At 44.9% G+C, this 25,916-nt stretch overlaps 1 protein-coding gene across 7 annotated transcripts in view; it reads right to left on the minus strand.

Moving 5' to 3' along the window:
• The window catches only part of LOC138748889 (synaptotagmin-1-like), a 164,526-nt gene that overhangs the window by 84,952 nt on the left and 53,658 nt on the right, over positions 1-25,916 (minus strand). For 2 of the 7 annotated variants that reach the window (XM_069909768.1, XM_069909766.1), the window contains exons 1-2: positions 5,562-5,787; positions 1,283-1,562 (exon numbers count right to left, since the gene is read on the minus strand). The exons of the other annotated variants lie outside the window; for them this stretch is intronic. The gene's annotated coding sequence lies outside the window, so the exon portion shown is untranslated. Of the gene's footprint in view, positions 1-1,282; positions 1,563-5,561; positions 5,788-25,916 lie in introns of those variants that run through there. 7 annotated transcript variants of the gene reach the window in all.

Below are 25,916 nucleotides of genomic sequence, written 5' to 3' on the forward strand. Positions count from 1 at the left end.
ACAAAGAACAACTTCCCACACAGTTATGCAAATAAGAGACTCCCACGCAGAGGTGAAGAAGGGGCCCCACACCCATCTTAAAGGAGCCCTCTACCCAAATGTCAGTACTGAAGACAGAAAGACTCGACAGATCAGTCAACATCTGTGAAGACATAGAGCAGTGGTTCTCAACCTTTTCTTTCCACTCACACCCCACTTTAAGTAATCCCTATGCCATCAGTGCTTACGGTGGGATATGAGTGGGAAGGGAAGGTTGAGAATCACTGCTGTAGACCCAATTGTTACTGAAATATTTTGCTTGAGAAAAATTGCCATTGGCTCATTTCCTTTGGAGTTATGAAACCGTGCACATAAAGAGTCAATGAGGTACGATTAAAACAGAGGTTTTCAACCTTTTTCTTTCCACTCACATCCCACCTTAATCAATCCCTTACTAATATCAGAGCACCAATGGCATAGGGATTACTTAAAGTGGAATAGGAGTGGAAAGAAAAAGGTTGAGAACCACTGAGTAGAGCCAATACTTCAGCGACAAAGATACTACAATGCAGAGCATAAGACCTGAAACATTATCTCTGCTTCTCTCTTCAGAGATGCTGCCTGGCTTGTGGGCTATTTTTTTTACCATTGGTGGCTTTTATTTCATAGTTCTGCAGTTTTTGCTTTTCACCCAATGTGTAACAGGTAAAGTCCTTGTCCAATATGTCCCTCCAACAAACTGTGTATAATACAAAACTAAATTTGGACCTTTGGTGCTGAGTGAAAGCCTGCCCTCCCACCCTCATGCACTGACCCCTTCCCTCAAGCACCAACCCTCCCCCTCCCTCACAGAGACTCCCTCCCTCACACACAATCTCTCACACACAGATTCTCTCCCTCACACACCGACCCTCTCCCCTTCACACACCGTCCCAACTCCTCTCTCACACACTGACCCTTCCCCCCTCACACACCTCCCCCTCCCTCACACACAATCTCTCACACACAGATTCTCTCCCTCACACACCGACCCTCTCCCCTTCACACACCGTCCCAACTCCTCTCTCACACACTGACCCTTCCCCCCTCACACACCTCCCCCTCCCTCACACACTGACTTCATTCTACCTCACACCTCCCTTCCTGACACACTCTCTCTCCCCCCCTCGTAAGATCATAAGATAAAAGAACAGAAGTAGTCCATTCAGCCCATCGAGTCTGCTCCTACATTCTGCCCCCCCCCCCCCTCTCTCTCTCTCTCTCTGTTTTCTCAGTTGTTCAGGTCTATTGCAGACTCCCTTACCTGTCTCTGTTTCTCTCCCCACAGATGCTGGCAGTTTCTGTGTTTGTTTCAGATTTCTCGTATCCAAAGGCAGATGAAGCTGATGGGTTCTCGACAGGGCTTGGACCGTTTTCACCATGTCCTTGGTGTAAATGAGCAGCTCCACTTTCCCTCCTCACTTTGGCTTCCACATTACTCACAACTTCTGCACCAGCCTCCCAAGGTGCTGCTTTTTTTGTTCAAAACCTCAAATTTAGACAAAATAATTGTCCGATTATTTGTTCAGCAACCCAAGATGGACCTATTGCATAGGGAGAAATGTTTTCTTTAATAAATTGTCATAATCTGAAATGTCCAACCAGAAAGGGTGTAATAAGTACTACTTCTCCAGTCACGGTGGTTAAAAGAAGTCAGCACAAACATGAACCATAAAAGCTTACAGCAAGGAAACAGGCCTGTCAGCCCTTCTAGTCTGTGCCGAACTATCTTTCTGCCTAGTCCCACCAACCTGCACCCAGTCCATACCCCTCCCATCCACGTACCTGTCCAAATTCTTCTTAAATGGTAAAATTGAGTCCACATTCACCACTTCAGCTGGCAGCTGTGTGAAGAAATTCCCCCTCACGTTCCCACTAAACTTTTCCCCTTTCACCCATAGCCCATGTCCTCTGGTTTATATCTCACCTACCCTCAGTGGAAAAAGGCTACCTACATTTATTTTGTCTGTCCCCCTCATAATTTTAAACACATCTATCAAATCTCCCCTCATTCTTCGACACTCCAGGTAATAAAGCCCTAACTTGTTTAACCTCTTCCTGTAACTCAATTCTTGAAATCTGGGGAACATCTTAATAAATCTTCTCTGCACTTTTTCAATCTTATTGATATTTGGTCTCACCAATGTTTTATACAACTTTAAAATAACATCCCAACTCCTATACTCAATATTTATGAAGGCCAATATGCCAAGAAGCTCTCTTTACCATCCCATCCACTAGTGACACCAGTTTCAGGGAACCATGTATGTGTATACCCATATCCCCCTGTTCTACTGCACTCCTCAACGCCCTACCATTTACCGTGCATGAGGGGCCAAATGGCCTCTGCTATGGACTACACAATTCTGTGGCTGACTGGCTCTGTCTAAACAACATTGGCATTTGGTGGGTGCCTCCACTGCCTGACAACTTCACCTCTCTTACCCTTGCCTTTACTGGTAGATTCAGCCTCCCTGTACATGGACGACGTCACTGTCTTCTGCTCAGACACACGATCAGTCCACAGACGGATCAATATCTGCAGCCAATTTGAGTCCGTATCAGGCGCTGGGGTTAACCAGAAGAAGAGTGAGGCAAAACTCTTCGGTAACTGGCCTGACTGGTCCGCCATCCCCCTTCATGATCCGATATGACCACCTGAAGGTCCTAGAGATCAGGTTTGGAAGGGCCAAGGCTTGCAACAAAAGTTGATCGGATCAGACCTTAAAGGTTCACCATAGATTGGGTCTGTGGGAGCGGCACTCCCTCTCAATAACGGGGAAAGGCCTGGCCAACAGGTGGGAGGTGTTCTTGGTGCTGCTGAATGCAGCACAAGTGTGGCCCATCCCCACACCTCCACAATAATTGCAGTCACTAGAGCTGTCTTCCAGTTCATCTGGGTTGCAGGAATGAAATGCAAGTAGGAATATGACAGTGAGAATGTAAAATGACTTTACACTGTTTTCCCTTGGTATATGTTTATTTTTTTAATTGTAAATAAAGTTTATTTTTGGGGATAAAGGTCTGCATCGAAGTTGGGTTAGAATTAAGGATTTTGGCATCACGGTTCATGGTTCCACTCAGGTCGATTGGACCTGCCGTTGAGTATTTGTATGGGAACATACAGAGAATGTGGACTTTCACAATGTAATTTGGTACAGTTTTACTGAGAGTGATGTTGTGAAAGGGAAGCAGCTGTTATTCCAGAGAAGTCCCTGCCTGCACGCCATAAACACCCTGTAGACAGACATGTGGAAACATTTAAATGTCATGCAGTTCAGCCTGGTGATCAACTCCTTGCCTGTCCTGTGTCTGTGGGCCAGTTGAGCTGGTATGCACCAAACCGATCATTTATCTTTCAGCACAAGGGCAAAGTATCTGATGGTTGTGTGTGGATTCAGGCACAAGGGGCACCAAGTCAATGTGGCCTAGATCAGATTTGCTTATACACAGAGATACACGTGCACTCTGTCTCGTGCACTCTCCCGCGCGCACTCTCACACACAGCCTCTCGCGCACATTCACGCACGCACGCACGCACGCACGCACGCACGCACGCACGCACGCACGCACGCACGCACGCACGCACGCACGCACGCACGCACGCACGCACGCACGCATACACTTTCAAACTTAGGATCACAAGGATGTTAATATTCTAAGCATCACCAAACCACCACTCCCACCAGTCTCCATTCACAGACCCAGTTAAGGTTAAACTTGGAATCTCGCAGTCTGCTACTCATTGGAACACGATGAATCAGTAGGGTCACAGGCTGTATTGTTCTACAACATCATTGCTAACCTGCAGGTGAACCTCATTGAGAACAAATTAATACATTTGTGAAAGTACGTTCTATGCAGTGATATACCTGTGTGGAAATATCTCCCGAACCAGCTCAGGAACACATCGCAACCATTACCACTCTCAACCACTGCTGGCCCCATAGCCTCACGTCAACGGTGCATGGAAAACAAATCTATCTTCTTGCATGTAATGATGTTAGTCCAGCTGTCAGTGAGACTGATCCCGCTAATTCATTTATAATCTAACCTAGAGCCAAGAAGGCCAACCACTGTCTCCTCATAACACAGATAAGGCTTCAGGAAATGGCAGCATTAGCAAATTAAAGCCTACAATCTTCAGATTATTGTATTTATATAAAACAAAGTCCATTAACTATTACTTGGATAAGATTTCACAAAATCAATTTAACCCCCTTATTGTAAAAGCAGAATCTGTAGTCACAGATCACAACTTGGACAAAACCATCTCAGAATCAGAATTTATTGTCACGAACATCACAAAATTCATGGTCTTGAAGCAGCAGCACAAGTGCAAACATTTTAATAACCCACATTGCAAAATAAATAAAAGTAGCGCAAGAAAAAGACAAAGTGAGGCTGTGGCCATGGTTCATTGATCATTCAGGAATCCGATGGCGGAGGGGGAGAAGCTGTCCCCTGTGCTGCTGGGTGCTCATCTTCGGGCTCCTGTGCCCCCTCCCGATGGGAGCAGGGTGAAGAGGGCATGGCCTGGGTGGTGGGGGGGAGAGAGGTCCTTAAGGATAGAGGCTGCTTTCTTAAGACACCGCCTCTTGTAGACATCCTTGATGGAATAATGACAGATGCCCATGGGTTTGCAAACTGAATTCACAACCCTCTGTAGCCTTTTCCTGTCCTGAGCGTTGGCTCCTCTGTAGCAGACATTGATGCAGCCAGGCAGAATGCTCTCCTCTAGATGTTTTCTAGAGTCTTTGGTACCGAATCTCCTTAAACCCCTCACAAAGTGTGTTTCTTTGTGATTGCATCAACATAGAGGTTACTTATTAATGTCCAAAAAATACTATGGTTCACATTATGCTTTTCAGTTTGCCTATACTATGCCTTTCACGTGAAGCAACACTTCACTTGTGAACCCGCAGGACTGATTTACTACATCTGGTGTTCCCTTTGAGGTCTTCTCTACATCGGAGAGACTGGGCGCAGATTGGGAGATCGCTTCGTTGAGCTCCTTCCCTCCGTCCGCACCGGTGACCATCCAGTGGTCACATGCCCACATGTCTGTCCATGGCCTCATGTACTATCTCACCAAGGCCACCTGTAAATTGGAGGGACAACACCTCATTTTCTGTCTGGGCCCTCTCCAGCCAGATGGCATTAACATGGATTTTTCCAGCGGCTGCTGACCTGCTCTCCGTTCTCCCTCCCTTCTCCTTCTTTACTCCAGCTCTCTGCCCCCTTCCCTCTCTATTCACCTCACCATCTCTCTCTCCCCATTTGCTGATGTGCCCTCCTTCCCTCCTCCACCTATTACCTCCTGCCTTTAGGACCGTGCTCCTCCACCCCCTGCCTCCCCCTGACCTTTTTATTCAGACACCTGTTGACATCCTTCAGAACCCTGATGAAGCCCGAAATGTCGGTTATGTATTTTTATCTTTGCTATATAAAAGACAACTGTTTGACTTGCTGAGTTTCTCCAGCATTGTGTTTCACAGGACTCAGTTAACATTTAACACATCATTTAGTCATGTAAGACTTACATGTACGTAATGAGGTGGTAGATGAAGTTAGTGCGGAAAATGCACTCTTTTCCAGAGATGGGCAGGAGGTGGCAGGTAGGTGTAGATTTGGTGAGGCAGCGGGCTCCTCTTGCAGGCTCCAGACCCATTCCAATCCTCTTCCGTGCTTCTCACCTTGAGAGACACTGGCAGGGAAGTCGCTATTTTATGAAGGCTGTCTTTAAGCTGCTCAAATGTGACAGACATCCACTCTTCTGAGGTCCCTTGGGCTCTCTGGATGCAAGACCCTTAGATTGATAGCGAAGAAAGAGATGATATATGTCATGTTGAAGATTTACAGACAATGTCACACCAAGTGGCTCCACAGTGAAATCAAGACATCAATAACATTGAGGAGAGTTGCACCATCTGGATGGATGCACTCTGAAAGGGCAAGCGAAACCTGGATTGATGGGATCAGGGCACCATGAGGGACCAGCGCACTTCTTCAACTCTCGCACGATCCCCATTTCATTAAGTCATCTAATCACCCCACTTTGACGAGGGGCACAGGTAGCCTCTGATCCCCAAAGAGTGATAGCGATCAGCTCCGGGATCTGATGGAAATGTGTTCCAAAATACACAAATCCTTTCTCTTTCAAGAAAATTATTTCATTAACACTTCAGCGCAAGTATGTTATATATAACCAGGGCTGACAACACGGAACTAAAACGCATCAGGTTTCAGGTTTATTGCCAGAGAACTTACATGACATCACATACAACCCTGAGATTCCTTTTACTGTGGGCCAGGCAGAATTACCACTTATAGGAAGTGCCAAGAAAACTACTCAACGTACCCATGTAAACAAATAAAAAAATTTAACAAATTGACTGTGCATACAAAGTTTTGAAAAAAATCAATGAAGTGCAAGAGTAGGAATCCTGAAATGAGTCCCTGATTGAGTTTGTTGTTGAGGAGTCTGATGGTGGAGGGGGAGCAGCTGTTCCTGAACCTGGTGGTGCAAGTCTTGAGGCACCGATACCTCTTTCCTTTTTTTTAAACTTCATTTAAAAGATTTTTGAACAGTATACAATCAATTAACAAAAAACCCTTCCCCCTCTTCAGCCAGCTCCCTTAAGGGGAGCCAAATATAAAATCAGAAGAGAATATCTACAATATTTCAAAGTATTTCCAAATTCATATATTCCAAATAAGAAGACCACATTTGAACAAAAAAGGAATAATTATCATGGAAGTTATACGTAATTTTTTCCATAGTAATACAAGCTCTCAATTCATTATGCCAAATGCTATATTAATCTCTACGTTATCTTTCCAAGTACTAGCTGCACATTTTCGTGCAACAACCAACACTAAACGTACAAATACAATCTGAAATTTATCCAACCCCAATCCCTTCAAAGAGACCATATAACCCAACAAAAAAATCGATGAGTCAAATGGTAATTTAATTTTGAGTAGTTTTTCCAGAACCAACCTAATGCCTTCCCAAAATAGTTGTACTTTAACACAAGACCAAACGGTATGTAAGAAAGTTCCAGTACATAATCCACATCTAAAACAAGAATCCGAATTACTAAACCCATATTTTTTCAGTTTCTCTGGAGTCAAATATAACTGATGTAAAAAATTATAGTTAACCATTCCATATCTTACATTCGTCAGTTTAGTTATGCTTACATAACACATAACTTCCCAATTCTCTTGAGGGTTAATACAAGTTAAATCACTTTCCCATTTAGTCCTAGATTTCTCCCATTCTGGTTTATCCATACCTTCTTGTAACAATTGATACGTATCCGAAATATAACCTTTCTTTGGTATAGAGGAAATCAAAGATACAAATTTTGTCAACATAGGTAAATTCATCTCTTTACCATAATTATCTTTTATCAGAGCTCTGAATTGATAATACACAAATAAAGAATTTACAGATATATCAAATTTCTCCCTCAATTTGTTAAAAGAAAGAAACTTCTTCAAAACAATCCTGAACTATCATTATACCCTTAGAATTCCATGTCTTTAAATTATTATTGAACATTGAAAAAGGAATAAGCGGATTGTGATATAGCGGGGTTTGAATTGATAATTTACCCTTTGATCCTAAAGCCATATTTCTTTTAATCTATATTTTTAGCAAATGTTTTAATACCAGCATATTACATTCTCACAATAAGTTCATATTCCACTTAAATATAAACTGGTGAACCTCAACTTCAGAAATATAAGCCATTTCCACCTTCGCCCAACTCGGGGGTTGGTCCTTATCCATCAATCTACTAACAAATTTCAACTGAATTGCTTCATAATAATTTTGAAAATGAGGTAACTGAAGTCCACCTAATGCACATTTCCATGCAAGTTTGTGCAAAGCTACTCGTGCTAATTTTCCCTTCCATAAAGATTCCCGCACCGCTCTATTCAGACCCTGAAAAAACCCTTTGAAAGTAAACATGATATTGACTGAAACAAATATTGGATGCGAGGGAAAATATTCATTTTAATGCAATTTACTCGGCCAATTAATGTTAACAGAAGATCTTTCCATTTAATCAAATCCATTTTAATCCTTTCATTTAATTTACATAATTTAATTTTTATAAAGATTGATAATCTGCATTTACTATTATTCCTAAGTATTTAATTCTATCTGACCATTTTAATTTTATCATATTTTTATATTCTGAATAATCTCCTTCCCCAACTGGCAATATTTCACTCTTATCCCAGTTTATTTTATATCTAGATAACTCTTCAAATTTCAACAAACAATCTTGCAAATATTTCAAAGACTGCTCTGGTTCTGTCAAATACACCAACACCACATCCAATGCAATGGTTGGGTTGCTGTCTAAATGCATTGACCAATGTTATCAATCTAAGGATGTTATCAGACGTATTTCTATTCTTAATAAAGCCTGTTTGATCTATATGTATCAAATGAGTAAATGTTTGGCAAGTCTATTCGCTAACACTTTCGCTATAATTTTATAATCTACATTTAATAAAGAAATAGGTGTATATGAAGATACTTTCAACGGGTCCCTATCTTTCTTTGGAATCACAGTAATTATAGCACTCAAACAAGATTCCGGTAACAACTCAGTTATTTGCTGCATTACCTCTCCCAATACAGAGGATAAATCTTCATAACATACTTTATAAAATTCAACTGAAAATCTGTCATCCCCTGGCGACTTTCCATTCGGCATCTCCTGTATAGCTTCTTTAATCTCAAAATCTGTAAATGGAACTTCCAATTCCTTAACCTCCTCCTCCTCTAAAACAGGTAATTTTAATTTGGATAAATAAGATTCAATAGAAACAACGTCCTGCTTTCCCTCAGAAGAATATAATTTTTGCTAAAATGAATAAAAATGATCATAATTTCCTGAGGTTTATAGGTAACTATTGAATTCTTTTTAACAGCATTAATAATTCGCAATGTCTGTTCCGTTTTTAATTGCTATACTAATATCTTATGAGCTCTCTCAGCCAGTTCGTAATAATGTTGCTTAGATCGGTGAATTAAACGCTCATACTGGTAAGTTTGTAATGTATTATAACATAATTTCAACTTCATTAAAGCAGCTTTTTTAAAATCTTCTGTAACATCCTTCTGAAATTCCTTTTCCAACTCAGTAATTTGCTTCTCCAATGTTACTTTCCGCCACATATCGTTTTTTAACTTTCATAGTATAACTAATAAGTTGTCCACGCAAATATGCTTTCAAAGCATCCCACAATACAAAATTACTACTTACTGAATTAGTATTCTCAGTCAGGAATAAAGCAATCTGTTTCTTAACAGAAGTAATAAACTCTGGTTTCTTCAGTAGTATTGTATTAAACCTCCATCTATAAAACAATTGCACCACTTCTGGACTTACACAGGAGAAGAACAACATATCCGATATAACCCGGCTTTTATATTCAGCCTGTAATACTCTACCTGGTCAGTGTGCCAATACCAAAAAAAAATCTATTCTAGAAAATGAATCATGTCTAGATGAATGAAAAGAAAAATCTTTCAGAATCCAGTCCAGGTTCCATCACTTCCCCTTGAGGCCTACCTTCTCTGGTCCCAGTCCCCATATATTCTTCCTGTGTTAGTTCCAGTAATGCTGTACTTTCTTCCTCTTCTGATATAGTGGTTCCTCTTCCTGTGCGGCTGCGGATCTGGATACCCGTCAACAGCGTGCCGACCTCGTCAGCCCGCCGTCTTTTTGGCTCCCCCACAGCCCACACCTTTTCTAATAGTTCTCATACTCGCGACGCACCGCGCATACCTGGAAGACTCACCGACCGCACAGGTGCATCTTCTGACACTACACTGCACGCCCCTAGACCACCAGGCATGACTGCGGGCTCACGAGTCTGTCCCTGCTCGGCCAGTCCGCCCGCGCACCCGGACTCACGGGGGCGCGTGTCAGGGCCAGCCGAGCTCATCACAGAACTGGCGCCATCTTGCGGACGTGCGATCGGCGCTGGCGTAATACTCAGCCGAGCAGGGGTCCTTTGAGGCTTGGGAACTCCAGTCAATGACTCCATGGCTTCAACTTGTTAGGTAGGCCTCAATTCTTCAACACTTTTATAACGTAATTTCTTTTGTAACTGAGTCTTTGATTTTTTCACATTTGTAACCATTGCAATCTTCCACTATTCCAAAGTCTGTAAGTACTATTTTTAATCACTTTTAAATTGGGTATTTATGTCTAACTGGGGAAAGGTGGAACTGCACGTCTTCCCTCTATGCCATCTTGACACCCCCCCCCCACCGATACCTCTTTCCTGATGGCAGCAGCGAGAACGGAGCGTGTGCTGGTTGGTATGGGTCCTTGACGATCGCTGCTGCACTCTGATGGCAGAGTTCCCCGTAGATGTTCTCAATGGTGTAGAAGGTTTTTGCCTGTGATATTGTGGGCTGTTCTTGACTTTCTGCAGGGCTTTACGCTCAGGGGCTTGGGTGTCCCCATCCTAGGCTGGGACGCAGCCGGTCAGCACACACGAGTATTAAATTAATAAACGGTGGAGAAAGCCGATGATTTTGGATCTTTTAACTTCGCAGAAGCTTTTCATGAGAAACTATACTCTCAAATTAATGCAGTGTCTACACTGCTTAATACCTTTGAATAGAGTTAGATTAATGATTGGTTGAGAACAGGATGTTGGGTGAGAAAAATAAGTGCAAATAAGTAATCAAAAACTATGCAGAACAGATGGTTCAACTGTTGCGGAAACCCTGAAAATGTCATGCCAAACAAGCAATAAGTTACAAATGAATGATGTCAGTTATATTATGAGAGGAATGGTCAGGTTATACAGTATTTAAATTTGAATTTAGACATACAGCACGGTAGCAGGCCCTTTCAACCCACAAGCCTGTTCCACCAATTTACACCCAATTAACCTACAACACCCCGGTATGTATTTTGAATGGTGGGAGGAAACTGGAGCGCCCAGAGGAAACCTGTGCAGACACAAGGAGAACATACAAACTCCTTACAGACAGTGCAGGATTTGAAACCCGGTTGCTGGCGCTGTAACAGCATGGCGCTGACCACTACTTCCAGACCGAAGAACCAACCAGAGTTAAACAGGGTACTGATATTGGCGCGCAGCAAATAATTCGAGAGGCACTGATCTTCAGGCTTCTATTCACAATGGATTGGGACCTGGTCTGGTGCTGCGGCCCAGGCTTTTCTGGGGAAGGTGTTAGAGGCTTTATACAAGGTCAGGGAGGAGCCACAGGCACAGTCACAGAACGGGGCAGGGCCAGGTAATCAGGAGTTCAGCAGTTTACCACAAGTGTGTATAAAATGGATACATGGTCACCAGGGTGGGATGGGCAGGAAAGATGGTGGCACTGTCTGTGACTGCTTGAGCTTGTCTGCATTCCCACCTGCCGACTGCAGGGGGCGACCCACTGTACCTGCAGGGATGTCATCTGGAAGGCTGGCTCCACCTACTCCCTACCAATCATCGACCCCACACCGGCCCTTGGGTAGACAGTAGAGCAAGTTTCAAGCTAATTAAAGCCGTTGTAGTTTGTGCTTGTTTGTTCGCAGCGCATCACAGGCACAGAGGAGGACAGAGGCCAGTTGAATGTAGAAAAATCCTATCACCCCCATTTCCCCTGTTCGTTGCCCACAGCCATGCCAATTATTTTCCCTGGTGCCTTTCCATTTTCATACCAAGAGCTCACATTGATGTTTTTTACTCTACACCCTGACTGGCAGCCAATCCAAGGTTCTCTGCATAAGAAAGCTTTTCTTCAGATCCTCCACTGCATCTATTACCCATCACTTTAACTCTGTGCCCCCTGGTCTATGCATCCTCTGCAACCCTGTCATGTCCTGGATGGGAGGCAAACTCAACCCCAGGCAGCAAGGTCACTCAATGGCTTCACAGTCTGGCAGTCTCCCAAGAGAGAGAGAGAAACCCAGTAATTGCAGCAATTATCTTTGTCTGTGTGGAAGGAAGGAGCTTTAATCTCATTTGTACTCAATCTTCAATAAGTAAATAACAATGTGCATAAATGGGCTTTTAACACAGGAAAGTATTTCAGTATTCTCCACAGTTGTGCTGAACGGATCAAGTCAAGTTTATTGTCCTCTGATTCTACAAGTCTTTCTTTGGCTTGGCTTCGCGGACGAAGATTAATGGAGGGGTAATGTCCACGTCAGCTGCAGGCTTGTTTGTAGCTGACAAGTCCAATGCGGGACAGGCAGACATGGTTGCAGGGTTGCAAGGGAAAATTGGTTGGTTGGGGTTGGGTGTTGGGTTTTTCCTCCTTTGTCTTTTTTGTCTTTCTACAAGTACAACCCGACAAAACAGTGTTCTCCAGTCCTTGGTACAAAACACACAGACATAACACACATACATACAAACAAACAATACATATACAAGACAAGTATTTCACCCATATAAATATATGCTGTTTCAAGAATATAAGAGTCTCGGATGGTTTGTGAGAGCAGTTCCTTTGGTCGTTCAGCATTCTCACTCCCCGTGGGAAGAAGCTGTTCCTCAGCCTGGTGGTTCTGGCTCTGATCCTCTCATACCTCTTACCCAACAGGAGCAGCTAAAAGATGCTGCGTGCGGGGTGAAAAGGGGTCCTCAATGATTTTGTGCGCCCTCTTCAGACAATGATCCCAACAGATCATGTCGATGGGAGGAGGGGGAAGGGAGACTCCAATGATCCTCTCTGTCACTTTTATGGTCCTGTGGATTGACTCCGATCCATTTCTCTGCAGCAACCGAACCTCACTGTGGTGCAGCCGGCCAGGATGCTCTCGAAAGATGTCTAGTCTTCTCAGGAAGTGCAGTCGCTGTTGCGCCTTCCTGACAAGTGAGAGATGTTGAGCTTCCACGATAGGTCACTAGTTAAGTGGACTTCAAGGAAGTTGGTGTTCTCCACACACTCTACTACAGATCTGTTGATGTGTAATGGAAGGTGGTCATTCCTGGTCCTCCTGGATGCATAAGACAATACAATGGATGACCTCAACCTCAGTCAAAGATGAAGACCTGAGATGAGGGCAAGTGGGTTTAAGGAGATTTATAGCCTTCGGAAGGTTAAAATTAGAGGACACAAAAGGTCCTAGAAGATATTATACCTGGAGGAGGTTACTAAGAGAGAGAACAGGTTAGGTTGTAATTAGATTGAATGAGGTAAACAAGAGAGATGGTATAAAACTGGAAAAAAAAAACTCACATTTTGGAGAAACTTCCCAGCGAAGGGTTTCAGCCTGAAATGTTAACTGTCTGTTGCCTTCCATGGATGCTGCTGACCCACTGAGTTCCTCCAGCATCTTGGGCACTTCTCCTGGACTTGAACACCAGTTCAGGTCGGCAACGGCAGGGCGGCAGATGAAAGGGAACCTGGGGCAAGTCCAGGTGAAGGCAGCATAGATCCTGGGTTTTGGACAATGGAAGCCGATATAGATAGGTTAAGTGAGTGGGCAAGGATCTGGCAGATGGAGTTCAATGTTGGCAAATGTGAGGTTATCCACTTTGGAAGGAAAAATGGAAGATCAGAATATTTTATTTAAATGGTTCTGTGCAGAAGGACTTGGGAGGGCTTGTGCATGAATCATAAAAGGTTGGTTTTGGAGGTGCAGCAGCAGGTTATCAAGAAGGCAAATGAAATGTTGGCCTTCATTGCTGGAGGGATTGAATTTAGGAGCAGGGAGGTTCTGCAGCGACTCTACGAGGTACTGGTGAGACTGCATGGAGTTCTGGTCTCCTGAATTTAGGAAGGATATACTGGCTTTGGAGGTGGCGCAGAAGAGGTTCACCAGGGTGATTCCAGGGCTGACAGGGTTAGCCTATGAGGAGAGATTGAGGTGCCTGGGTCTGTACTCACTGGAATTTAGAAGAATGAGAAGAGATCTTAAAGAAACATATAAAATTATGAAAGCCATAGATAAGCTAGAGCTTGGTAAGTTGTTTCCATTGGAGGAGACCAGAACAAGGGGATATAGATTCAGGGTGGTAGATTTAGGATGGAGATGAGGAGGAACTGCTTTTCCCAGAGGGTGGAGAATCTGTGCAGTGGAGATTACCTCAGTAAATATATTTAAGACAAGGTTGGATAGAATTTTACATTGTAGTGGAATTAAGGGATATGGGGAAAAGGCAGATAGGTGATGAGCCAATCATCAGATCAGCCACGATCTCATTGAATGGCGGAGCAGGCTCGATGGGCCAGATGGCCGACTCCTGCTCCTATTTCTTATGGAACTAAAGTCCAGTGAAAGACCAGGCCTGTTGAAGGAGAGGCGAGCGAGTCTCATATACCTTTGCAGCAGCAGGAAGAAGCTTTTCACGACCCAAAGCCAAGCAAATATCCTAACATTTTAATCGAGTTAGCACTGAAACAACAAGAAAATAATTTGGTCACTGATGAACGTGATGGTGGGGAGAAAGTACAGAAGTTGCACATGATCCCCTCAGATCGGCTAGGAGTGTTCTACACACAACAATGTTCTCATTGATGTTTCTGTTACTCATTGCAGAACCACTCTGCAACCTGCCCACTATCTGCCACTCAATACTTTCCTGTCAATGCCCTGCTCCCCAACAAAACATCCACACAGGGAGCAGTCATCTGCTGTATCCTCAATGACACATCAAGCCCGTGCAGAGCTGGCGTTCAGAGTTCTAGAACTATGGAGTTCAGAAACAGTCTGATGATTGCAGCCTGATGGCCCTTGAGCATTCCCAAAGGAACTGCGCTTTCACACTTAATGCTGGGGCTTGCCAAAGCTCATCTGACAGTGATGTGGATTCATGCTCAGCGGGCGAGCATCATAACAGGCTTTGATTACGCCCACATGTTGGCTGCTCAGATATTACCATGGCAACAATGTGGGGAGAGGTTGGAGGCTGCAGAGCAATGGAACTTGGCTGGCCTTCAACCTCACCCTCACCACAGACTCTGATCAGTGGGAGCCCTTCCTCTATGAGGGCCCCATTTCCAAGAGTTAATTGGTCCTCACAGTGATTTAGACATTGGAAGCTAATGGTAAATGTTCCTTTATTTTTAAATAAAGGAAGCAGATTTCTCTGACAATCGCACATGAGTCAACGCCAATATGCTTGAGATGGGAAATGATTTCATTCTGATGTGATCTTTATCTTTTCCTTTGACAGTTTCTCTACCGTGGAGATGGCGAGAAATAGAGCAACTCTCCCTTGGTACATGGTTCATGAGGCCATGGAGTGATGAACCTGCCTATTGCCTCAGTCACTCAAGTCCTGAGATGTCACCACCTCTCCTCACAGACCTTAACATGACCCATTGGTACTTTCTTAAGATGGTCACAAGGCCATTGACTGTGCATTCTGTTTGGTTGCATCGCTGCCTGGTAATGGAGGTGCCAATGCACAGGATAGGAAAAAAGTTCCAGAGAGATGTTAACTCAGCCCCTGCCATCAGGGGCACCTGTCTTCACTCCATCGAGGACATCTACAAGAGGTGGTGTCTTAAGAAAGCAGCCTCTATCCTCAAGGAGCCCAACCATGCTCCCTTCACCGCTACCATTAGGAAGGAGGTCCAGGAGCCTGAAGACGAGCACCCAGCAGCACAAGAGCAGCTTCTTCCCCTCCGCCATCAGATTCCTGAATGGACAATGAACCCCAGACCCTGCCTCACTTTCTTCTACTTTCTTTAATTATTTTTGAAATGTGGTTTATAGAAATGTTTGCCCTGTGTCGTTGCTGCAAAACAACGAATTTCGTGACGTGTTCATGACAATAAATTCTGATTCTTGAGCTTATTACATTCAAGATCTCAGATTTCTTGTCAGGGCACGTACATGTCATCACATACAACCCTGAGATCCTTTTTCCTGTGGGCCTGGCAGAATCACCACTTATTGGCAGTGCAAAAAAAAAACTGACTCGGAAACAAATAAAGAAATGTAAACAAACTGATCAAACAAATAACTGATCTTACCTGTGGTCGCCGCCCACAAAATGCTTTCCCCCCCACCCTGCGCCCGCCCCATTCTTGAGCTCCCAAACTCCACCACAACCCTCTGGCGTGGGAATATCCACTCAAAGTTTCTCCCCTCACTTTTCCAGAGCTCTATGGAAGACGTCCAGATTCTCTTTTATAACATCCATGTCCTAATTTTCCATTCTCCCTGCCTCGTGTTTAATTGCCTCTGAAGTGAAACATTTGCAGACCAAAGAGAAAACAATTGCTGCAAATCCAAAGTCTCTTCCGCTGCTACAGGATTTAACAAGCATGAGAAGGTTTACCATTATACCACAAATATCACACATCAATATATACGATACAAGTAAGATATGGATAAATAAATTGAGTAGATAAAGATCTGGAGGCACGGTTAGTGCAGTGGTTAGCCCAATGCTGTTACAGCGCCAGTTTGCTCCCACCATTCAAAACATACAAGGCGGGGGGAGGAGGGGGTTAATTGGACAGGACGGGCTCATGGGCCAAAATGGCCTGTTACCATGCTGAATGTCTAATTTTTTTTTTTAATTTAAATTTAAATATAGGAACATTCAAATTTATTTATTTTGGCCAAGAAAATAAACCATTCTAAATAAAGACTGCAGAGATTGGAGAGTCAAGAGGATCTGGGTTCAGTTAAACCCCTGTTATCCATAATTCAACCAACCTGCAGCCTCAATAAACTGGCAAAGAAAATTGCAGAACATAAATAAACATAGAAGTTTAAAATTTGTGAAACTCACTGTTAGTTCACCAATCTTGCGACATCCAATCTCAAGCAACCGAAAAATTCACTAATCCGGCATCTACCTATCCCCCATAGGTGCTGGATACAAGGGTTTTTTTTGACATGCGATTCAGAAAAAGTTAGTGCCCGGGTTTGGCAAATAATTAGGAAGAGAAGCTGAATTATGAAATTCATTGAGAGATGTAGCATGGAAACAGGCCTTTCAGCCCACCAAGTTCCTCCCAGCCCATTAACACCAATCCCATATTTAATATTTTTAAAATTTTGACATAAGGCACAGTAACAGGCCCTTTCGGTCAATAAGACCATGGGACCCAATTATACCCAATAAACTTCCAATCCCGTTATGAGGAAATCAGAGCACCCAGAGGAAACCTATGCAGAGACGGGGAGAATGTACTAACTCCTTACGGACAGCGCTGGATTCAAACCCAGGTCACTGGCGTTGCACTAACTTCTCCCCTAACCATGCCGTCCATTTTTATTCCACCCCATTTTATGCCCCATTGCCGCTCATTCCCCATATCCCCCATCAATTTTCTCTACAATGCGCAAGTGGCCACTTACAGGCCCCCATAAACCTATTGACCCATGTATCTTTGGCAGGAGAAAACTGGAACACCTGGAGGAAATCCACTGGGAGAATGTGCAAACTCAGCATAGACAGAACCCAAGGCCTCCACTGAACCTTGGTCTCTGGAGTCGTGAGAAAGCAGATGGAGGACAATGTCGGTAAACGTGAGGTCATCTACTATGGAAGGAAATATAGATCAGACGATTTACAGAGTGAAAAGCCACGGCATGCTGTTGTGCAGGAGGACTTGGGAAGGCTTGTCCATGAATCACAAAAGGTTGGTTTGCAGGTGCAACAGATCATCATGAAGGCAAATGGAACATTGGCCTTCGTTGTAAAGGGAGGTTCTGCAACTGTACAGGGCACTGGTGAGGCCATGCCTGAGGTAATGCGTGCAGTTCCAGTCTCCTCACTTGAGAAAGGATATATTAGCCATAGAGTGAAACACAAAGGTCTGCAGACACAGTGATTGAAGTAAAAACACAAGGCTGGAGAAACTCAGCAGGTCAAACGGTGTACTTTATACAGCAAAGATAGAGAGACATAACCAACGTTTCGGGCTTGAGCCCTTCTTCAAGGTAGGAGCAAAATGTAGGGAGGTGCCTGCTGACGTTTTTCAACACCTTTATGAAGGGATCATGTCCAAAATGTTGTTATGTATCTTTATCTTTGCTGTATAAAGTACACTGTTGACCTGCTGAGTTTCTCCAGCCTTGGGTTTTTAATGGCCTGGCTGCAGTGCAGAGGAGTTTCACCAGTGGAATGCTTTTTTTTATTTTAAATGATCTAAAAAATCAATTTTAGTTGATTTGACTTAATTTAAGCTGATTTAAAGTGCCTCTGACCATGAGAGATGTTAATAAGGGGCAAGGGTCATTGCCAGTGGCAAGTGACCAGGGCAGAGTAGAGGGCTCCCCTGTCCTCTCCTTGCCTATAGTTGGCCAAAGGGCAGCAGGGGCAATGGCCTTCAGTGTAAAGGGGACCATAAGATAAGTGCTGGGGCTGAGTGCAGGCAATCTGCCAGAATAATTTCCCCGCGACAACCAGGGGATCTCAATGAACATTTTATCTGCACTTTCTCCCTTACAGAAGCAACAAAAATAAATACAAACTGGTCAAATGTGATAATCCATAATTGAACGAGAATTAAGCATCTGAAGAGGAAAATCCTTTACAAATCCTTTTTTCACGTCTCCTGACCTACAGGGCGGATTTGAGGGGGGATGGGGTGGGGAGGTGGAAGAGAGAGAGAGAGAGAGAGAGAGAGAGAGAGAGAGAGAGAGAGAGAGAGAGAGAGAGAGAGAGAGAGAGAGAGAGATCTGATGAGCATAATCACAAGCCACTGAAGGGAATCCAGCTCCATTTACTTGCAGAATGCATAGCCATTAAAATGATTTGGAGTTCCTTTTACATAATTTACACAGCTGTAAGAATATTAAAAATTAAAAGGAAATTACTGATAAATGTACTAAGAAGCAACGATGTGGATTGGTGCTTGGGTAATTGCAGACAGTGCAAAGTGAATAGAGAAGCTATTAATTAGATTGCCGTCTCTGTCATCAACCAGGCTGTAGTTATTTTTTAAAATCTACAGCACGGTAACAGGCCATTTCATCCCTTGAGTCCATTCACACCCAATTAACCCGGTAAGTTTCAAACGGTGGGAGGAAACCGGAGCGCTGGGGGAAACCCACACAGACACGGGGAGAACGAACAAACTCCTCACAGACAGCGCAGGAGTCAAACCCCAGTCCCGATCACTGGCGCTGTCAAGGTATTACACGAACCCCTACGTCAACCATGCTGAATCTTGCTTGACTCTGTACACTTCATCCACACAAATTGGTTTCCATAATCTTCCATCGCTACACTTAATTTCTGTTCCGAAGCAAGGTCATTGACCTGAAACATTTCTGTTTCTATTTCCACAGATGCTGCCCGACTTGCTGAGCCCTGCCTGCTTTTAACCCTTCCTCAGCCTGCAGGCTCAGCACATTGATGTTCACTTGACTGCACACAGCAGCAGCGATGTTGACTGGCCAAGCATCCTCAAAGGCTCTTCCTTCTTAACTGCTTGAGTTCCAATGTCAGAGGAAAGTTCAGAGAAACTGACATCAAAGCTAAGTGCCAACCAGATGCTTCATGAATTAAAAAGATAAGATTGGAAGGGGCATTCTCTCTTCTATTGCAAAAGGCACCTGGCAGGCAAACATTAGTCCATCATGTATATTTTTAACGTACAGTAGAAGTCTGATAATCTGGACTGCTTGGGGATTGGATCTTCGGATTTTCAGGATTCTTGGGGAGGACTTTTTAAAATTCAAATTTAAGGAGGAATAAAGAAGAGGTCAAATTTGATTAGCAAATACAGCATGCTTTATTAATTAAAATGAGCAGTTTCAAAGAAAAATAAAGTGGTTGCCTGTTGCCCTTGTGCATCTGTGGCGCTTATGCATGCAAGCACGCAGACAAAAGCCCGCTAAGTTTTAAAAGTTGGAGAGTTTCTGGATTCTCAGATGGTCCAGATTTCTGGCATCTGGATTGTTGGACTTTTACCCTATTATTACGTTTGGCCTGGAAGCCAGCCTAAAGAAAACTGAGGTCCTCCATCAGCCAGCTCCCCACCATGATTACCAGCCCCCCCACATCTCCATCGGGCACACAAAACTCAAAACGGTCAACCAGTTTACCTATCTCGGCTGCACCAGTTCATCAGATGCAAGGATCGACAATGAGATAGACAACAGACTCGCCAAGGCAAATAGCGCCTTTGGAAGACTACACAAAAGAGTCTGGAAAAACAACCAACTGAAAAACCTCACAAAGATAAGCGTATACAGAGCCGTTGTCATACCCACACTCCTGTTCGGCTCCGAATCATGGGTCCTCTACCGGCACCACCTACGGCTCCTAGAACGCTACCACCAGCGTTGTCTCCGCTCCATCCTCAACATCCATTGGAGCGCTTACATCCCTAACGTCGAAGTACTCGAGATGGCAGAGGTCGACAGCATCGAGTCCACACTGCTGAAGATCCAGCTGCGCTGGATGGGTCATGTCTCCAGAATGGAGGACCATCGCCTTCCCAAGATCGTGTTATATGGCGAGCTCTCCACTGGCCACCGTGACAGAGGTGCACCAAAGAAAAGGTACAAGGACTGCCTAAAGAAATCTCTTGGTGCCTGCCACATTGACCACCGCCAGTGGGCTGATATCGCCTCAAACCGTGCATCTTGGCGCCTCACAGTTTGGCGGGCAGCAACCTCCTTTGAAGAAGACCGCAGAGCCTACCTCACTGACAAAAGGCAAAGGAGGAAAAACCCAACACCCAACCCCAACCCACCAATTTTCCCCTGCAACCGCTGCAATCGTGTCTGCCTGTCCCGCATCGGACTTGTCAGCCACAAACGAGCCTGCAGCTGACGTGGACTTTTTACCCCCTCCATAAATCTTCGTCCGCGAAGCCAAGCCAAAGAAGAAAGACATGACAGTAAAAGGAACCTTGAACCTTTGAAATTCTGCCTCGCACAAGTGGGTAGACCTTTCATGGAGAGATATTCCAGGTTGATTCATCGGAGTCCAGGAATTCAACTGGGCACATCCAGGGTGAGTTGGACCTGTGTACCTTTCATGATTCCTGCTTCTGGTGCCTACTGAGAGACAACATTCCAGCGACAAAGCTCTGTTTGCTGGTGGAGGTAGTTCACCCAGCTCTCAGGAATTGCTATCAATAACGTCTCTCATGGGGTAGCACCAAGTTGTATTCTGATCTCACTTCACCAGCATTGCTTTAGTCATCTCTTCCACCTTCCCAGATTGCTGACAGCCTGAACCCATCAATGCCAGCCTCCGATTTCATGAGAAATAGGAGCAGGAGTCGGACATTTGGCCCATCGAGCCTGCTCCACCATTCAGTGAGATGATGGCTGATCCGATGATTGGCTCATCTCCACCTACCTGGCTTTTCCCCATATCCCAAACAATGTAAAATTCTATCCAAATGTATTCACTGAGGTCGCCTCCATTGCTTCAATGGGCGGTGAATTCCACAGATTCACCACCCTTTGGGAAATGCATCTCCGTCCTAAATCTACTATCCTGGATCTGGAAGCTATGCCCCCTAGTTCTAGTTTCCCCCCCCCCCACCACAACCCAACCAATGGGAACAACTTTCCTATCTCTATCTTATCTCTGCCTTTCATAATTATATAAGATCCCTTCTCATCCTTCTAAATTCAAGCGAGTACAGACCCAGATGACGCAATCTTACCTCAGGCTGACCCCCTCATCACTGGAATCAACCTTGTGAATCTCCACCAAAGCCAGTACATCCCACCTCAAGTGAGGAGACCAGAACCGCACGCAGTTCTCCAGATGCAACTTCACCAGTACCTCGTACAATTACAGCATAACCTCCCTGCTCCTAAATTCAATCCCTTCAGCAATGCCCAACATTCCATTTGCCTTCCTGATCGCCTGCTTCACCTGAAAACCAACCTTTTGCAATTCATGCACAAGAGGTTCTCCCAAGTCCTTCTGCGTGGCAGCACGTTGCAATCACTTGCAATTTAAATAATACCCTGATCTTCCATTTTTCTTTCCAAAGAGGATAACCTCACATTTAACAGTATTGTCCTCCATCTACTGGACCCTTGCTCATTAATCTAACCTCTCCATTTAAAACTCTCTGCCCAACAACCCGGAAGACCTAACCTCAACAATCCCCCAACCCATCCACACACCCTAGCTGTGATCATCTGATACGCCAAACTACAGAGGCTGGTCTTTTCACAGACATGACTCAACCCAACCGAACATTGGCCGAACAGGGCTCGCAGTACCTTTGAGCCCAACCCTGTCCCCAGATCTGTTCCAGGCCCCACTTGGCCTGCCTCTCTTCGTGTGCTGAAAAACGCATGCAGGAAAACATGTCCCACCGATGCAGTGGCATAATCATTCCCTCCAGCCTTAGCTCAAATTTTGAACCCTCAGAGCCTGTAGCAGGAAATAACAGGTGCTAGACACTGATCCTTTGAGCATTTTATTTGCAACCACCTTTTACTTGGAGAGCCTCCAGTTTAACTGATCCTGTTTCCTAATGCAGACGCTGACCCAATTACTTTAAATGGATTAGTGTCTTCTCCAAATAAAGAATGTCTTATGAATCTTTTAAATGTTTGATCGATAAAGACACCAATAGCTTTGGTTAGGATTCCATCAATATTTCTGATGTCAAAGTGATTGTTTTAATCTGACGATTGCAAGAGCATCCAGCAATTTTCCTTTCTTCACTGTGATGTTCTCAAAGTCAGGTTTTAAACAAAGCTCGGGTGTACAGCCTGCTCTCTAAGCTGTGCACCTGGCGATGGATTATCCAGTTTACAGGTTACCATCCACTCCTCGTTCCCATCACCTAAAATATCATCACAAGACCCAACACGCCAATCGACAAACCAGTTTACCCCAGGTGGATTTCAGATTTATTCTCAGAGTATATGTCTTCTTTGGCTTGGCTTCGCGGACGAAGATTTATGGAGGGGGTAAAAAGTCCACGTCAGCTGCAGGCTCGTTTGTGGCTGACCAGTCCGATGCGGGACAGGCAGACACGATTGCAGCGGTTGCAAGGGAAAATTGGTTGGTTGGGGTTGGGTGTTGGGTTTTTCCTCCTTTGCCTTTTGTCAGTGAGGTGGGCTCTGCGGTCTTCTTCAAAGGAGGCTGCTGCCCGCCAAACTGTGAGGCGCCAAGATGCACGGTTTGAGGCGTTATCAGCCCACTGGCGGTGGTCAATGTGGCAGGCACCAAGAGATTTCTTTAGGCAGTCCTTGTACCTTTTCTTTGGTGCACCTCTGTCACGGTGGCCAGTGGAGAGCTCGCCATATAATACGATCTTGGGAAGGCGATGGTCCTCCATTCTGGAGACGTGACCCATCCAGCGCAGCTGGATCTTCAGCAGCGTGGACTCGATGCTGTCGACCTCTGCCATCTCGAGTACCTCGACGTTAGGGGTGTGAGCGCTCCAATGGATGTTGAGGATGGAGCGGAGACAACGCTGGTGGAAGCGTTCTAGGAGCCGTAGGTGGTGCCGGTAGAGGACCCATGATTCGGAGCCGAACAGGAGTGTGGGTATGACAACGGCTCTGTATACGCTTATCTTTGTGAGGTTTTTCAGTTGGTTGTTTTTCCAGACTCTTTTGTGTAGTCTTCCAAAGGCGCTATTTGCCTTGGCGAGTCTGTTGTCTATCTCATTGTCGATCCTTGCATCTGATGAAATGGTGCAGCCGAGATAGGTAAACTGGTTGACCGTTTTGAGTTTTGTGTGCCCGATGGAGATGTGGGGGGGCTGGTAGTCATGGTGGGGAGCTGGCTGATGGAGGACCTCAGTTTTCTTCAGGCTGACTTCCAGGCCAAACATTTTGGCAGTTTCCGCAAAGCAGGACGTCAAGCGCTGAAGAGCTGGCTCTGAATGGGCAACTAAAGCGGCATCATCTGCAAAGAGTAGTTCACGGACAAGTTTCTCTTGTGTCTTGGTGTGAGCTTGCAGGCGCCTCAGATTGAAGAGACTGCCATCCGTGCGGTACCGGATGTAAACAGCGTCTTCATTGTTGGGGTCTTTCATGGCTTGGTTCAGCATCATGCTGAAGAAGATTGAAAAGAGGGTTGGTGCGAGAACACAGCCTTGCTTCACGCCATTGTTAATGGAGAAGGGTTCAGAGAGCTCATTGCTGTATCTGACCCGACCTTGTTGGTTTTCGTGCAGTTGGATAATCATGTTGAGGAACTTTGGGGGACATCCGATGCGCTCTAGTATTTGCCAAAGCCCTTTCCTGCTCACGGTGTCGAAGGCTTTGGTGAGGTCAACAAAGGTGATGTAGAGTCCTTTGTTTTGTTCTCTACACTTTTCTTGGAGCTGTCTGAGGGCAAAGACCATGTCAGTGGTTCCTCTGTTAGCGCGAAAACCGCACTGTGATTCTGGGAGAATATTCTCAGCGACACTAGGTATTATTCTATTTAGTAGAATCCTAGCGAAGATTTTGCCTGCAATGGAGAGCAACGTGATTCCCCTGTAGTTTGAGCAGTCTGATTTCTCGCCTTTGTTTTTGTACAGGGTGATGATGGTGGCATCACGAAGATCCTGAGGCAGTTTACCTTGGTCCCAACAAAGCTTGAAAAACTCATGCAGTTTGGCATGCAGAGTTTTGCCGCCAGCCTTCCAGACTTCTGGGGGGATTCCATCCATACCTGCTGCTTTGCCACTTTTCAGTTGTTCGATTGCCTTATATGTCTCATCCAGGGTGGGAACCTCATCCAGCTCTAGCCTTAGGGGCTGTTGAGGGAGCTGGAGCAGGGCGGAATCTTGGACTGAGCGGTTGGTACTGAAAAGAGATTGGAAGTGTTCTGACCATCGGTTGAGGATGGAGATCTTGTCGCTGAGGAGGACTTTGCCGTCTGAGCTGCGCAGCGGGCTTTGGACTTGGGGTGAGGGGCCGTACACAGCCTTTAGAGCCTCGTAGAAACCCCTGAAGTCGCCAATGTCCGCGCTGAGCTGTGTTCGTTTGGCGAGGCTAGTCCACCACTCATTTTGGATCTCCCGGAGTATGTATGACATCACATACAACCCCGAGATTCATTTTCCTGCAGGCACAGCAGAATTACCACTTATTAGCAGTGCAAAAGAAATTGTGCTCAAATGTACACATGTAAGCAAATAAAGAAATGTAAACAAACTGTGTGCAATACAGAGAGAAAATAAAATCAATAAAGTGCAAAAGTCTTTAAATGATTGAGTTTGTGGTTGAGGAGCAGCTGTTTCTGAACCTGGTGGGTGCGAGTCTTGTGTCACCGAGACCTCTTTCCTGATGGCAGCAGCGAGAACAGAGCGTGTGCTGAGTGGGGTGGATCCTTGATAATCGCTGCAGCTCTCCGATGGCAACTTTCCCTGTAGATTTTCTTGATGGTGGGGAGGGTTTTGTCTGTGATGTCCCAGGCTGTGTCCACTAACTGTTGCAGGTAGTCTGGACCGACGATCACCCTTCTGGCTGTAGAAGCTGGAGGAACACCACCAGAATGTTCCAAAGCACATTACAGGACTTCCCCCCCTCAGTGCGGTCAGGGTTGAAAAGCAGGAAAGTTAGCAATCATTGTCCTCTGCAACTCCCACTAGCAGCGAGGTGGTAATGACAAGACATCTTTACATTGATGATGAAGGGACACTTCATTCAGACCAGGAGGATTAAAACTGTTTATTATGCAACTGCACAGCGTTGGTATTTAATCAATGGGCTGTATTGGTGGCCAGCAGATCTGTTGATCAAACGGAATAGAGAACCCAGCTGCACAAGGACGGCTTCTTCCCCGCCGCCATCGGATTTCCGAGTGGTCAATGAACCACAGCCACTGCCTCACTTCCTCTTCTTTTCGCACTAATTTATTTAAATGTAATTTATAGCAATAATTGCACGGTAATACTTCCGCAAAAACAACACATTTCACAACAATAAATTCGGACTCTGATTCCGAGTATTTTCAGATTTGTACTCCTGAAAGGGCTGAATTTCCGTTTT

This window comes from Narcine bancroftii, chromosome 13, assembly GCF_036971445.1.
Source record: "Narcine bancroftii isolate sNarBan1 chromosome 13, sNarBan1.hap1, whole genome shotgun sequence".
NCBI lineage: Eukaryota > Metazoa > Chordata > Chondrichthyes > Torpediniformes > Narcinidae > Narcine > Narcine bancroftii.